The sequence below is a fragment of the Panthera tigris genome, chromosome D3 (genome assembly GCF_018350195.1).
Source record: "Panthera tigris isolate Pti1 chromosome D3, P.tigris_Pti1_mat1.1, whole genome shotgun sequence".
NCBI classification, from domain to species: Eukaryota; Metazoa; Chordata; class Mammalia; order Carnivora; family Felidae; genus Panthera; species Panthera tigris.
The window spans coordinates 83,717,893-83,730,809 of NC_056671.1; the positions used below are offsets into that span (position 1 = coordinate 83,717,893).

The window sequence follows — 12,917 nt, forward strand, 5'->3', positions numbered from 1 at the left end:
TCATCTCCCTTATTCAACAGGAATGCCAGCTCCAGGAGAACACCGATACCGCTTTTCATTCACTTCCTATCCCCAACACTGTACAAGAGGGTCTCCACCAGTATTGGCTGAGTGAATAAAAATATTAATGAAGTTAGTAATATAAAAGCTCTGTTTAGTAAAGCTTCCTCCTCCTACCCTCAACCCCATCCTCAGGCTGGGGTACTGTAAGGGACAGAGAATGGGATAAGGTCGTTTTCTTCTTTCTCCTCTGTCTTTACCAGGTCGCCTTCCTGCTACCCCCAGGGCATTTTCCACTTACTACATCAGAATTAACAGGACTCCGCCCAGAGTTTCAACTTCAATTTACCTTGTGTAAGTGTTTGTAAAGCTCCTCAGGACTTTGGTCGTGAGGTGTACCCAGGAGTCAGAGAACCACCTCCATCATCAAGGTTGAGTTGGGCTCTGGGGTAGGATTAGGGGAAAGGCCAGTGCGGTGTAATCTCGAGCTGATTCCTCGGGAATTTGTGGACGCACAACTGCTGGGTCTTCCTGCCCTGGGTCCCTCCCTGGGAGAGCGCTTCCCGCTGGATTTCTGACATCCATGTTCTTGATGCAACCTACTGTCTCCTCTCTGTGCATCGGGCCACGGGCGGGCCTCCCCACGCGGCACTCGCCAGGCCAGCGGCATTTCCGCAGCCTCGTGGTCCTCAGGTGTTACCAAGAGTAAGAATCACCTGGAAAGTCTGTTAATCACAAGCTTTCAATTAAAACAAAAGCAAAAACAAACACGGAGATGGGGGTCTCAATCTTTGCAGTTTTCACAAGCTTCCTTGTGGTACCGATGCTGCTGGTCAAAGCACCAGGCCATGAAAATCACTGCGTTAGGTAATTTTCTGGTTAGGATTCAAGATTGGGCTTCCTCTCCCAGGTGCACTTTGCCCAAAGCAATCTCACACACCTGGTCCCACGGCTAGTTCTGACAATTTTTGTCTCTGTCAACTCGGGCCAAAATGCCAGGAAATACCCGTCAGATCCTATAAGTGTTTACCTTGAAGACCCATCCACTTAGCCTAAGGCAAAGGGAAAGGTGCCTCTTCTATTCCCCCCTACAGCACAGCAGGGCTGTGGGGACATACGGCACATGGAACACTTTTTCCAAAGAAATCCTCGCTTCAGTACGGACTTACTTCACTTGGTGATCACCAGCAGGGTGAAACTCGATTGCTAACCTCCAGTTCCTTGCTTTAGGTTACACAGATATTGTCACTGGGTGCACCAGTTTCAACCTTTGCGACCCCGCCCAAAACACAGACAAAGCATTTCTATCCAAGTCCCTTTACATATATAAGAATACAACTCTGAAAAAAAATTATTATATATGTTTTTTAATGTCTAAATGGAGTACGGAGTAGACTCTAGGAAAAAAAAAAATCCTCCAGAGTGCTGTGCAAGCTTTCTTTCTGAGTTGCTTTCTCCACTTGTGATAGCAGAGTGAGAGCAAGAATATATCATATTTCGGTATTCAATAACGCAGCATCATCTATTGTGCTAAAAAGGTAAAACAAAATCACACGAGTAAGGGGAGTAAGGGGATTTTGTTTTAATTTTAGATATTCTCCAGTGCATAGAAATTCCCCACCCAATTTCCAAGTGTTTGATAGGGACTTCAGGTTTGGGTATCTGGCTTCTGGCAAATATCCGGTCCAGAGCTATCCATTTAGTCTGATACTGTGTATTAAAACATATACATACCATATATACACATAGCCTAATAGGTTCTAAAAATTCCATTTCTTTCACGGAGGAGGGAAATTAATTTGTTCATGCTTTAGCTTTCTGTTTATATATATATATATATATATATATATATATATATATGTATAATTTTTCACATTATTGCAAATGAAGCTTCTGCTTTCCCTTTCTAGCTCTTTTTCTTATACTTTTATAAAATTTCAAATTTTATTTAGCATCGTATTACAGAATTACAACATTATTCCTCAGACATAAAGGATGAGTCTTTTAGACAGCATGTTTCTGAAGAACATTAGCTTACTCTCAGCAAACAAAACTATCCCCAATGATTTTTTCTATTTACCCTTAAATTCAGAAGATGAGACTATCAACTATAAATCTAAACTTTATATATAGTTTTATATATACATATATAGGCATTTGATTAATTGCTTCTGTCATTTCATGACTCTTAGCTGTGATGAAAAACTAGTAGAACGGGTAGAACTCACCAAGGAAGAAAGAAGCTCATATTTACAGAAGCAAATTAAGTTTTCACAGCATTAAGTAACTAAGATGTTATTAAATTTAAGGTTTTCAAGATAAATTCATGTCTGATGAAAGGGATCAGGAAAATTATTGCCTCTGGGGCACAGAGGAAAATGACTGTAAAGGGTCAGGCAAATTTCTGCGGGAATGAAAACATTCAGTATCTTGACAAAGTTGAATGGAGACAGTTGAAATATTTCATTAAACTGTTTAACATCTGTGAATTTTACTGTATGTGTTTTTATCTCAATAAAGAAGAAGGGGTGCCTGGGTGGCTCAGTCGGTTGGGCATCTGACTTCAGCTCAGGTCATGATCTCACGGTCCCTGAGTTCGAGCCCCACGTCGGGCTCCGTGCTGACGGCTCAGAGCCTGGAGCCTGCTTCGGATTCTGCGTCTCCCTCTCTCTCTGCCCCTAACCCACTCACATTCTGTCTCTGTCTCTCAAAAATAAACAAACATTATTAAAAAGAAAAAAGAAAAGAAATACCAGTTCAAATGAAAAGGGAAATTTATGGTTATTTCTGTTACCCGTCATTTCTTTATATAAGAAATTAAAGCAATCTAGTTTTCAACACCTTTTAATGAAAGAAAACTGATAGTGATTGAAGAAATAGCTATGTTAATAAAAAGTTTAAAAGTCTCACTCCTGATGACATTACAGTCCGAAGAATAATCCTAAAAACATCTTTTTTCTAGGAGGATTTATTAAATTAACCTGTCATTAAAACTTATATTCATGAAAGACCATGTATTTCTTCTTTAAGGCGTAAAATAATGTCTTCATTTTCTTTTCCTTACATGAGAAACTGTTTCATTTCAACAGTTTCTAGGGAAAACAAGACAGAGCAGCATAGTATATTACTCTGAAGAGCATTTCCAAGAATAAAAATGGTTTTATTTATCTGATCTTTTCATTAGCAAAAATCAACCAAAAACCTAAATGCATATGGTACCAAAAAAATAATGCGAGACAGAAAATACATATGAATCGTTACTGTCTGCAATTGCTTGATATTTAATCTACAACTTTCAATCAAGTGCTACAGAGATATCCCAAAGGAATAAAATATGTGTGGACTTCAAAATGCTAATATCTGCTTAATGTTATTGTAAACTGATGCAAGCATATGGCACTTTTAAAAAATTTAACTCAGGTATAATTGGCGTACAATAAACTTTATATATTTAAAATACTTATGTGAAGAATTTTGACATGTGTATATACCCGTGAAACCAGTCAAAATAGGAAACAAGTCCCTCACACTCAAATTGAGAAGGTAATGTCAAAAATATCCTTTCAAATGAGGTTTTTTTTTAATTACACAAATAGGTGGCTGTGAGGTCGTATGTAACTATAGACAAAAAAATCATTTAAGTTTTAGCTTTAATTCATCAGAGTGGCAATGTTTAAGACAAACAGAATCAAATAACAATAGTTATGAGGACTCTAACTTTTTCAGAAAAGATCATTTTTAAACATATGAATCAAATGTCAAAAATCAGCATGGAAGCTAAAAAAAGCGAGCGATTCAGGAAGTGAAGTTTTTGCTGATGGAAGGGACCCATGGCGTCCAAGCAGCAGAGAGAAATTTCTTCCAGATCTATTGGTTTTCTTGTCGCTCTAATTCTTAATTTTTAAAACCTGTAAAAATACTTTTACATTTATGTACTTCCACATACGCCATCAATTTCATGGTGAAATGACAACATTATTTAAATTTTCCATTTTAGTTCACATGTCACGTATTCATTTTATCACTTTATCATAAGAGCACCTGCTAGTTTAATTTATCATTAAGTTGGAGATTGACAAAAAGAAAATAAAATGTGTCTATGGGCAGTATAGTACATTGATCAGTATTTGCACTTTTCTATCTACCTTAACCTCTTAACCTCAGAAATGCCCAAGTAATCAAAAATGACTTAATAAATTCACTTGATTTTATTGTTGTCCAAGGACAGTCAATTAAGGATCTTGGAAATCATATGTAGTATTATGTCACAGAGTAACATAATCAGTATAGTCAAAGAGATGATATTTATAATCTTAATGTTTATTCATTTCTTTTTGAAAGACGGAGAGAGAGAGCAAGGGAGGGTCAGAGAGAGGCGGGGGGGTGGGGGGGTGGGGGGAGAAAATCCCAAACAGGCTCTGCACTGACAGCACAAAGCCCAATGTGGGGCTGGAACCCACCAACAGCGAGAGCATGACCTGGGCCAAAATCAAGAGTCAGACACTTAACCCACTGAGCCACCCAGGAGCCCCAAAGAGATGCTATTTAAAACTGGCACCCGCAAATCAGAGGTGGCGTCTTTAAGTCCAAATGATATGCAGTGGAGCATTTCCTGAGGTTTGCAAGACAGTTGCTTTAAAAAGACATCCGTTATTAAAATTCAACTTACTGGAACATTTTCGTGATGTTAAATTATTCACAGAAATACTGACAGTACATTTGACCCATGAAATTAATATAGAGAAATAGAAACTTCAAAATAATCACACATTTCATGAAATATTTAAAAACAAAAACTCAAGACCTTCAAAAATTAAGTGTTATGTTCTTATATTATTCTAAACTGGATGTGACCAGAGAGTAGACAATTAAGACTTAAAATTTTAAACCTAATTAGTCAACACATGTAATTATTCTAATGATTTGCTTGCACTAGATAAATTCTACAAGTTGATCCTTATATAATTATTTGCCAATATATATATTATATTGTCCAATTATATATTTGCCAACATATAATTTATTTTCCAAGCTTATAATAAAAAGTTTTGTCCGTTTTTATTAGGGAAATTTTTGTGACTCTTAATTTCTGTCTTAAGGTATAAACACATTCCTTTATTTCATATGGAACAATCGGCTCTTGTCTTTCCAGGGTGGTTATTGTATAGCCGGCAATATTTTAGAAAAGAGTTTTCCTAATAGGAAAAGCATGCACAACACATTGGTTCTTGCTCTGGCATCACTCTCCATTTTCTCTTGTCCAAAGTCTTGAAAACTATTTTCCAACACATTTTGTCCATATTAAAACTTTTCAAGTGGGAGAGTATCTGGTCTTACTTACTCCATGTTGGCCAGAATGGGTATCGCCATTTCTTCTTATTTTTAGAATGTTTTCTTCTCAATTCCTTTCACTGTCTCTTTCTCTAAAGACAGGATCTGTTATGTTTCAGCTCATATTTTCTTTCTAATTTAGGCTTCATTTTGGACGTGGTTTTATTTCTTCTATTTCTATGGTTTTTCTTGAGGTAGACTCTCTCACTTCTGAATTTCACTCCTTTTTATTTGATGCTAGTTCACATATTATAATTCCCCTACCATATTATATCTAGTTTTGAAATTGTAAGCTACTGTTTTGAATTATTTTGTAAACATGTCTTTCTGTTGGCATGCTTTTCTACTTATGATGTTATTGTTGATGATACTTGAGAATGTAATTGTGCCTTGATCCTTCCCTGTTGCTGGTTTTCACGTGAAATTATTTGTCTGAACAACTTTTTGAGCTGGATCTGCCCCTAGTCCCCAGACTTGGTTGTTTTTTTTTTTGTTTTTTTTTTCTCTCATTTTTGTAGTAACTTAAATTCTGAGATTTCTTTTATTTCCCTTCACTATGTTTATCTGAACTTTCACTTCCAGATCCACAGGTGTCTTGACCTTGGACTTCTCATCCTCCAAAACTGTGAGAAATAAATATCTTCTTTAAGCCATCCAGTCAAAGGTGTTTTGCCCTAGCACAAAGACAACTAAGACAACCTTATATCATTTACACTTCTAAGTATAATTAATGTAGTAGTTACTGAATATAGTGCCCATCATTAAATTGATAAAGCAAGGAATTTAAATCTGCTAAAACAATGGTAAAAATGTAATTATTTAAAATAGCTTGGGCAGAAAACAAACTGAATATTTGTACAATATAATGAGAATAATCTTTCACTGCCATCACGTGAAAGCAAATTTTCCTTTCCTTTCATAGAATTTTCCTGATCCACTTTTATTATGTGAGTTAAAAAGACAAATAATTATGCAAAACATGTTTTTTTATTTTAAATATGACTTTTTATTTTAATTAAAGCTTAAACTATCAATTCAAGAAGAATCATATAAATAATAATGTAATTTACTCCATATATTTCAATAATATTACTGCCTTTTAAAAGACAAATGTGTGGGCGCTTGGATGGCTCAGTCGGTTAAATCTCCGACTTCAGCTCAGGTCATGATCTCATGGTTCATGAGTTCCGACCCTGCATTGGGCTCTGTGCTGACAGCTTAGAGTCACGAGCCTGCTTCAGATTCTGTGTCTCCCCTGCTCATGCTCTGTCTCTCTCTTTCTCTCAAAAATAAAAAAAACTTTAAACAAAAAAAAATTTAAGGCAACTTTGCATGAATTAATTGTCAAGGGGTTTATAACGTTTATACCATAAAGGACAAATAAAGATAAGAAACGTACAGGGATGCCTGGGTGGCTCAGTTGGTTGAGTGTCAGACATCAGTTCAGGTCATGAGCTAGTGTTCGTGGGTTCAAGCCCTACATCAGGCTCTGTGCTGACAGCTCAGAGTCTGGAGCCTGCTTTTGATTCTGTGTCTCCCTCTCTCTCTACCCCTCCCCTGCTCAGGCTCTGTCTCTCAAAAAATAAAATAAAAACATTAAAAAATCTTTAAAAGACAAGTAACATACATACAGGATCCCTCTAAAGAAAGTGAATTCAGTCTTATGGTATTAATAAATAGTGTCTATCCTTTACCAAATTCGCATTTCAAACTACTTTGAGATGTCGTGGAAAGAGAATTATTAAGTTATGCTTCATGAGAATATTTATAAGACAATAAATTTATTGAAATTTTTGAGACCTGCATCTTTAAACATCTTTCTAATTTTTTTTTTTTAGCTCTAGTATAGGTAACATACAATTTTATGTTAGTTTCAGGTGTATAATATGGTGACTCAACAACTCTATACATAACTCAGTGTTCATGATAATAAGAGCACTCAATCCTCTTTATCTATTTCACCCATCCCCCCATTCATCTAACCCTTTCACATATATTTACCCTTTCTGTATATTTAAATGAGGCTCTTTTTCTCTTTGTCTCTTTTTTTCTGTTTCTTTTCTCTTCTTAAATTCCACGTATGAATGAAATCACATGGTATTTGCCTTTCTCTGACTGACTTATTTCACTTAACATTATACCCTCCAGATCCCTGCATGTTGTTGCAAATGGCAAGATTTTATCTTATTTTTTATGGCTGAGTAATACTCTATACTATATATACCCATTCTATATCCATTCTTCTATATCCATTCATCTATCCGTGGACACTTAGGTTGCTTCCAAATCATGGCTATTGTAAACTGGGCTGTAATAAAAAGAGGGATGCATATATCTTTTCAAATTAGTGTTTTCATTTTCTTTGGGTAGTGACTCCGTAGTGAAAACAAGTCTATTAGTTTTTTGAGGAGTCTCCATACTATTTTCCACGGTGGCTGTGCCAGTTAACATTCCTATCAGTGCACAAAGCTTCCTTTTTCTCCACATCCTCACCTGTACTTGTTCCTTGTGATTTGATTTTAGCCATTTCGACAGGTGTGAGGTAACATCTCATTGTGGTTTTGATTTGCACTTCCCTGAGGTTTAGTGATGTTGACCACTGTTTCACGTGCTTGTTGACCATGTGTATCTTTTCTTTGGAAAAAATGTCTGTTCATGTCTTCTGTCCTTTTTGTTTTTTTTAAGTAGGCTCCAGGCCCAACATGGGGCTCAAGCTGATGATCCCAAGATTAAGACTCACATGCTTTACCAATTGAGCAAGCCAGCCACCTCTGCCCATTTCTAATTGGATTATTTGGGTTTTGGGGCTAAGTACTTTAAGTTCATTATATATTTTGGATACTAACCCCTTAACAGATACATCATTTGCAAATATCTTCTCCCATTTGGTGCACTGTCTTTTTGTTTTATTGATGGTTGCCTTCACTGTGTAAAAGCTTTTTATTCAGTACAGTCTCAGTAGTTTAAATTTGCTTTTGTGTCTCTTGCTAAAGGAGACGTATCTAGAAAAATATTTTTGCAACTGATGTCAAAGAGATTACCGCCTGTATTTTCTTCTAGGAATTTTATGGCTTCAGGTCTCACATTTAGATCTTTGATCTATTTTGAGTTCATTTTTGTATATGGTGTAATAAAATGATCCAGTTTCTTTATTGGGCACATAGCTGTCTAGTTTTTCCAACACTGTTTGTTGAAGAGACAGCTTTTTTTTTTTTCCCATTGTATATTCCTCCCTCCTTTTTCACAGATTAACTGACCAAATAATTGTGGGTTTATTTCTGGGATCTCTATCCTGCTCTATTGTTCTGTGTGTCTATTTTTGTGGTGGTACCATACTGTTTCGATTACGACAGCATTGTGTTATATCTAGAAATCTGTTATTGTGATACCTCCAGCTTTGTTCTTCGTAATGATGATTTAAACGGTTTGCAAGAGTGGGCCAAAAAGATTATGATTGGAGTTTTGACATTTATTTTAACATACTGTGCTCTAAATATTGTTTTTTTAATTAATTTTTATAGTTTGAGCCTCAAAAGCCACATGCCCAAATATATTTTTGGTCTCACATATATTTGATAAAAACCTATTCAAGTGTTTAAAATAATAAATCTAGCTGATGGAAGTACAAATCGTGACATTAAACGCTGGAGCTCTGGTAAAAACGAGTGCCAAATGAGAATGGCTATACAAATTCACAATGAAGAGAATTTTTTAAACTTTATTCAAGTTCCATTTCTAAAAATCATTTGCTTCTTAATAATGGGAGAGTCCTTGACGTATTACCTCAGGTCTTTCGTATGCAAAGTAAACTAGCTGGCCTGAGAAAAAACTTTTTAGCATAAATGACAATTCAATACTTTCATAAATATCTCTCTACTTGCTGTTCAATGGTGATGATTTCATTTAACTTGGCAAGATATTTCTCCCCATTTAATTTTATTTTGACAATTAAAAAGATACTACTGAAAATTGGGGTTTTGTCATAGCGCTATAAACAAGGCCGTTTGGCAATTTTCACCAGATTTTTGAATTTATGCCATAATTTGTGAAACAAAGTAAGCATCCTGAAAAATGTTATTTGTCATGCAAATTACTGCAGAAACATCACTCCCTCTTTGCTCTCTACTGTTAATTATCAAAGTAAATATATTTTGAAATGTTTCTATTAAATAATCAACAGAATTGTTGAAGAAAATATTCTGATTAGCAAGATCATTTATAAATATGTATTCAAAATATTTTTGTTGCTTTAGTTTATGTTTGAATAGTAAAGGAAATAATTTCCTCAAATCTATCACTACTGTACAAAGACATTGAGAGCATGTTTTTATATTAACGTTCTGCCTAATGTTATGGTTTGCTCATCCAAATTTATTGAAATAGACTTTCATATGATAATATTAATTATGGGACATTTGAAAATTCTCTTCTGTATTATGAGTTCAGGAAATTTACACACAACTGAAAATATACCCCCTTGATATTTCTAAAAAAGGCAACTGACTGACTCTTCCAGAGTTTAGTGAACAAAAACAAAATTTGTAGACCAAATTTTAATAGACAAAATTATTATTGTTGTTATTGTTATTTTGCTTTTGCTAGGGCTAAATTTTTCATGCACTTAATCTGTTTCATGTCTCATTCTAAGTTTTTACTTTTTATAAAGTTTATTTATTTATTTTGAGAAAGAGAAACAGTGTGTAGGGGAGGGGCAGAGAGAGGGAGAGAGAGGGAGACTCCCAAGCAGACTCTATGCTCTCAGTACAGAGCCCGATGCTGGGCTGGAACCCAAGAACCCTGAGATCATGACCTGAGTCAAGATCCAAAGTCAGATGTTTAACCAACTGAGCCACCCAGGAGCCCCTATATTTTACTTTTTTTACTCCATTTTAGAAACTAGATATTGATCCTCAACTTATTTCTTGACTGGAAGTTTTGTTTAGTTTTGTTTTAAAATTGAAGTAAAATTAACATACACTATTATATTAGTTCCAGGTGTGCAACGTAGTAATTCAATATGAAATTAGAAGCTTAGATTTTGATCTTTTTGTTCTGTCTGTGCCTGAGACCAAGTCTGATTAATCCACTTCTACTTTGCCACTTAAATTATCTCTGAAATATGCTAGTATTTAAAAAAAATAAATGAACAAGTTGTCATTCATAAAAATGTTCAGAATATTTTTAAAAAGCAGACTAACAGATATGTAAAATCATATTTAGCATCAGACTGATAGTTTGCTTAATAGTCTTCTGTTAATTTAAGTCAAATTCCCTAGTTAATTTAGAATTCAGCCTGCTCTTCATAATCAAACAATAATAATTGAAAACAAAATGTATGTTACTATAGTGTATATTCTCAACCTGAAATAAAGTAACCAGGGAATTGCATTTAGTGAGGGAAAGAAATGGTATTAGGTATTTGCTTTGGTTTTTCAATTTGATAATAGCAATATGTTGGGCCAACTTTTCATTAAGCCAAATTTTTAACACCCCAATGACTTTTATTATATATTAATTGCTTCTTTCTATTTTGTTTGATTCAAGCTGTTTGTCTACTAACCATATAATGATAATCCCACAATGATGATACGCTTTATGAACATAACTAAGGACTATTAACTTCTATTTAAGAAAAATATAGGTAAAACATTTAGTTTGCCATAAAATCATATATTTACCGTTAATTAAATATAAGAATTTTTTGAGAGTAATAACACAAAAATTACCACAACATCCATATTTGGTTTGAAATTCTGTCTTGTTTCTACTATGTTGTACTATTTGCAAAATTTATTTGATATAATTTTAGAAATAAAGATAAATTCAAGGAAGGGATTGAGTTTGTTCTAGAGTGTTGAAGAGATTATGTAATATAGTTTTGTTTGTATGCCCATAAATAGTAATATTCTATTCTTAAATGTTAAAGATATAGTGAAAATATACTAGAAACAGTCTAACAAAGATCTTAAGATATTAGTTTGTATCATATTTACAAAGCTGTTATGATTCTGACTAATACAATACATAAAATCATAAAAGAATCTTCTGGGGAAAAAAATAAGTATCTTGTTATTTGGAAACATTTTGATTATATACTCAAGAAATCTGAAGGGACTTAACTGAGCAATTATTACAATAAAGTTCACTAGATTTTCTAAATACAAGACAAATAGTAAATGAAGAAGCTTACTTATTATTTGAAACAGAAAAGCTAAATATTGTAAAGATGAAATGTTTTCTAATCAATTCAAGTGTATCACAAGCTCATTTAAGTGACCTGGTGTATGTGATAAACAAAGAAACAAACAAATTTAGTAAAGGGTCACTGCCTTGTGCCAGATATGAGCTAATAGAAAAATAAGATATTTATAATAAATTGCAAATGCTTAGTCATTACAACATGATATGACTTAATAAAATTTTACTGCTATCATTACTCCATAATTATCTTTATTATATAATTACCACAATATATTAGAAGTGGCGTAATTCATATTTAAAGGCAATACTCCAAAAATCAATTCCAGCAGTTAAAAGAGTGCAAATCACAACAACAAACAAACAAACAAAAAACAAATAAATAAATTGGAAGGTTGTTTAATGGAATATTTTGTAGGAAATCATGGTAGAAAGACGGTTTTAGAGAAATCGTAAATATCATAGGTCTTGATGATTGTGTCATCATGAGATATCTAGATTGAAAATATTTAAGATTGAAAAAATTTAGCATTTTCTTTGAACGATGATTTATTACGGTAGATTAGTATATTACACATAAAATAATAAATGTTTCCATCACTGTATAACTATATGCCATGGAACTCATTAATGAACTTTATTTTGTTTTCTTAACTTTAAATAATTGAGTGTTATTGATATCTCACCTACAAAATCCAAATTTCATACATATGGGATCGCCATAAAAATATAAGACCAAAGGGGCAGCCAGGTATTTGAGACATATACCATTCAGACCTTCAGAAAGGGGTAGGGATCCGGGGATACGAAGAGAAGGGAGCCATTTCACAGGAAGGGTGAGGAGATATTTGGAAAACAAAGATTACCCTGGTAGATAAGTTTCTTCAGTAAAAAAGAATCTCTAGGAATAGATCTCTTTCTGGTACAGGCCCCATTTCCAATGTAAATTTAGGCCGTGAGATGGAAGTAAAGAGCTGTTCCTGAATCTGTGGGGTTCTGATGGCCTTCAGCAAAAAATAATCCTTGTGCCAAAGAGGCACACTTTACACCTGCTCCCCTCAGCAGCCACTGGCCTCTGTGAGCTGTTCTGGCCCTCACAGCCACGTCTTGGTATTCTTCTCTTGAACACAACCAATATTATATCACAGAAGCTCTGTCTGTGGCCTAGCTGGATCAAGACAAAATAGTTTCACTCTGCAATCATGTTTTAACAAATTTACAAACATGAAGAGTGTACGAGCCATAATATGAACATTAAACATCCCTTTATCCTGGCTAACAAAATGACTTCTACTTCTTAACCAATCGCAGCTTTGGCCTTTCTTCATCTCTACCACCATATAGACAAGATTTATAAGATACAGAAAGATAGATTTGTCCCCAATTCC

At 34.4% G+C, this 12,917-nt stretch overlaps 1 pseudogene; it reads left to right on the forward strand.

Annotated features, from left to right (window-relative positions):
- Positions 1–775: 775 nt before the first annotated feature.
- The window catches only part of LOC102951865, an 83,180-nt pseudogene continuing 71,038 nt past the window's right edge, over positions 776–12,917 (forward strand).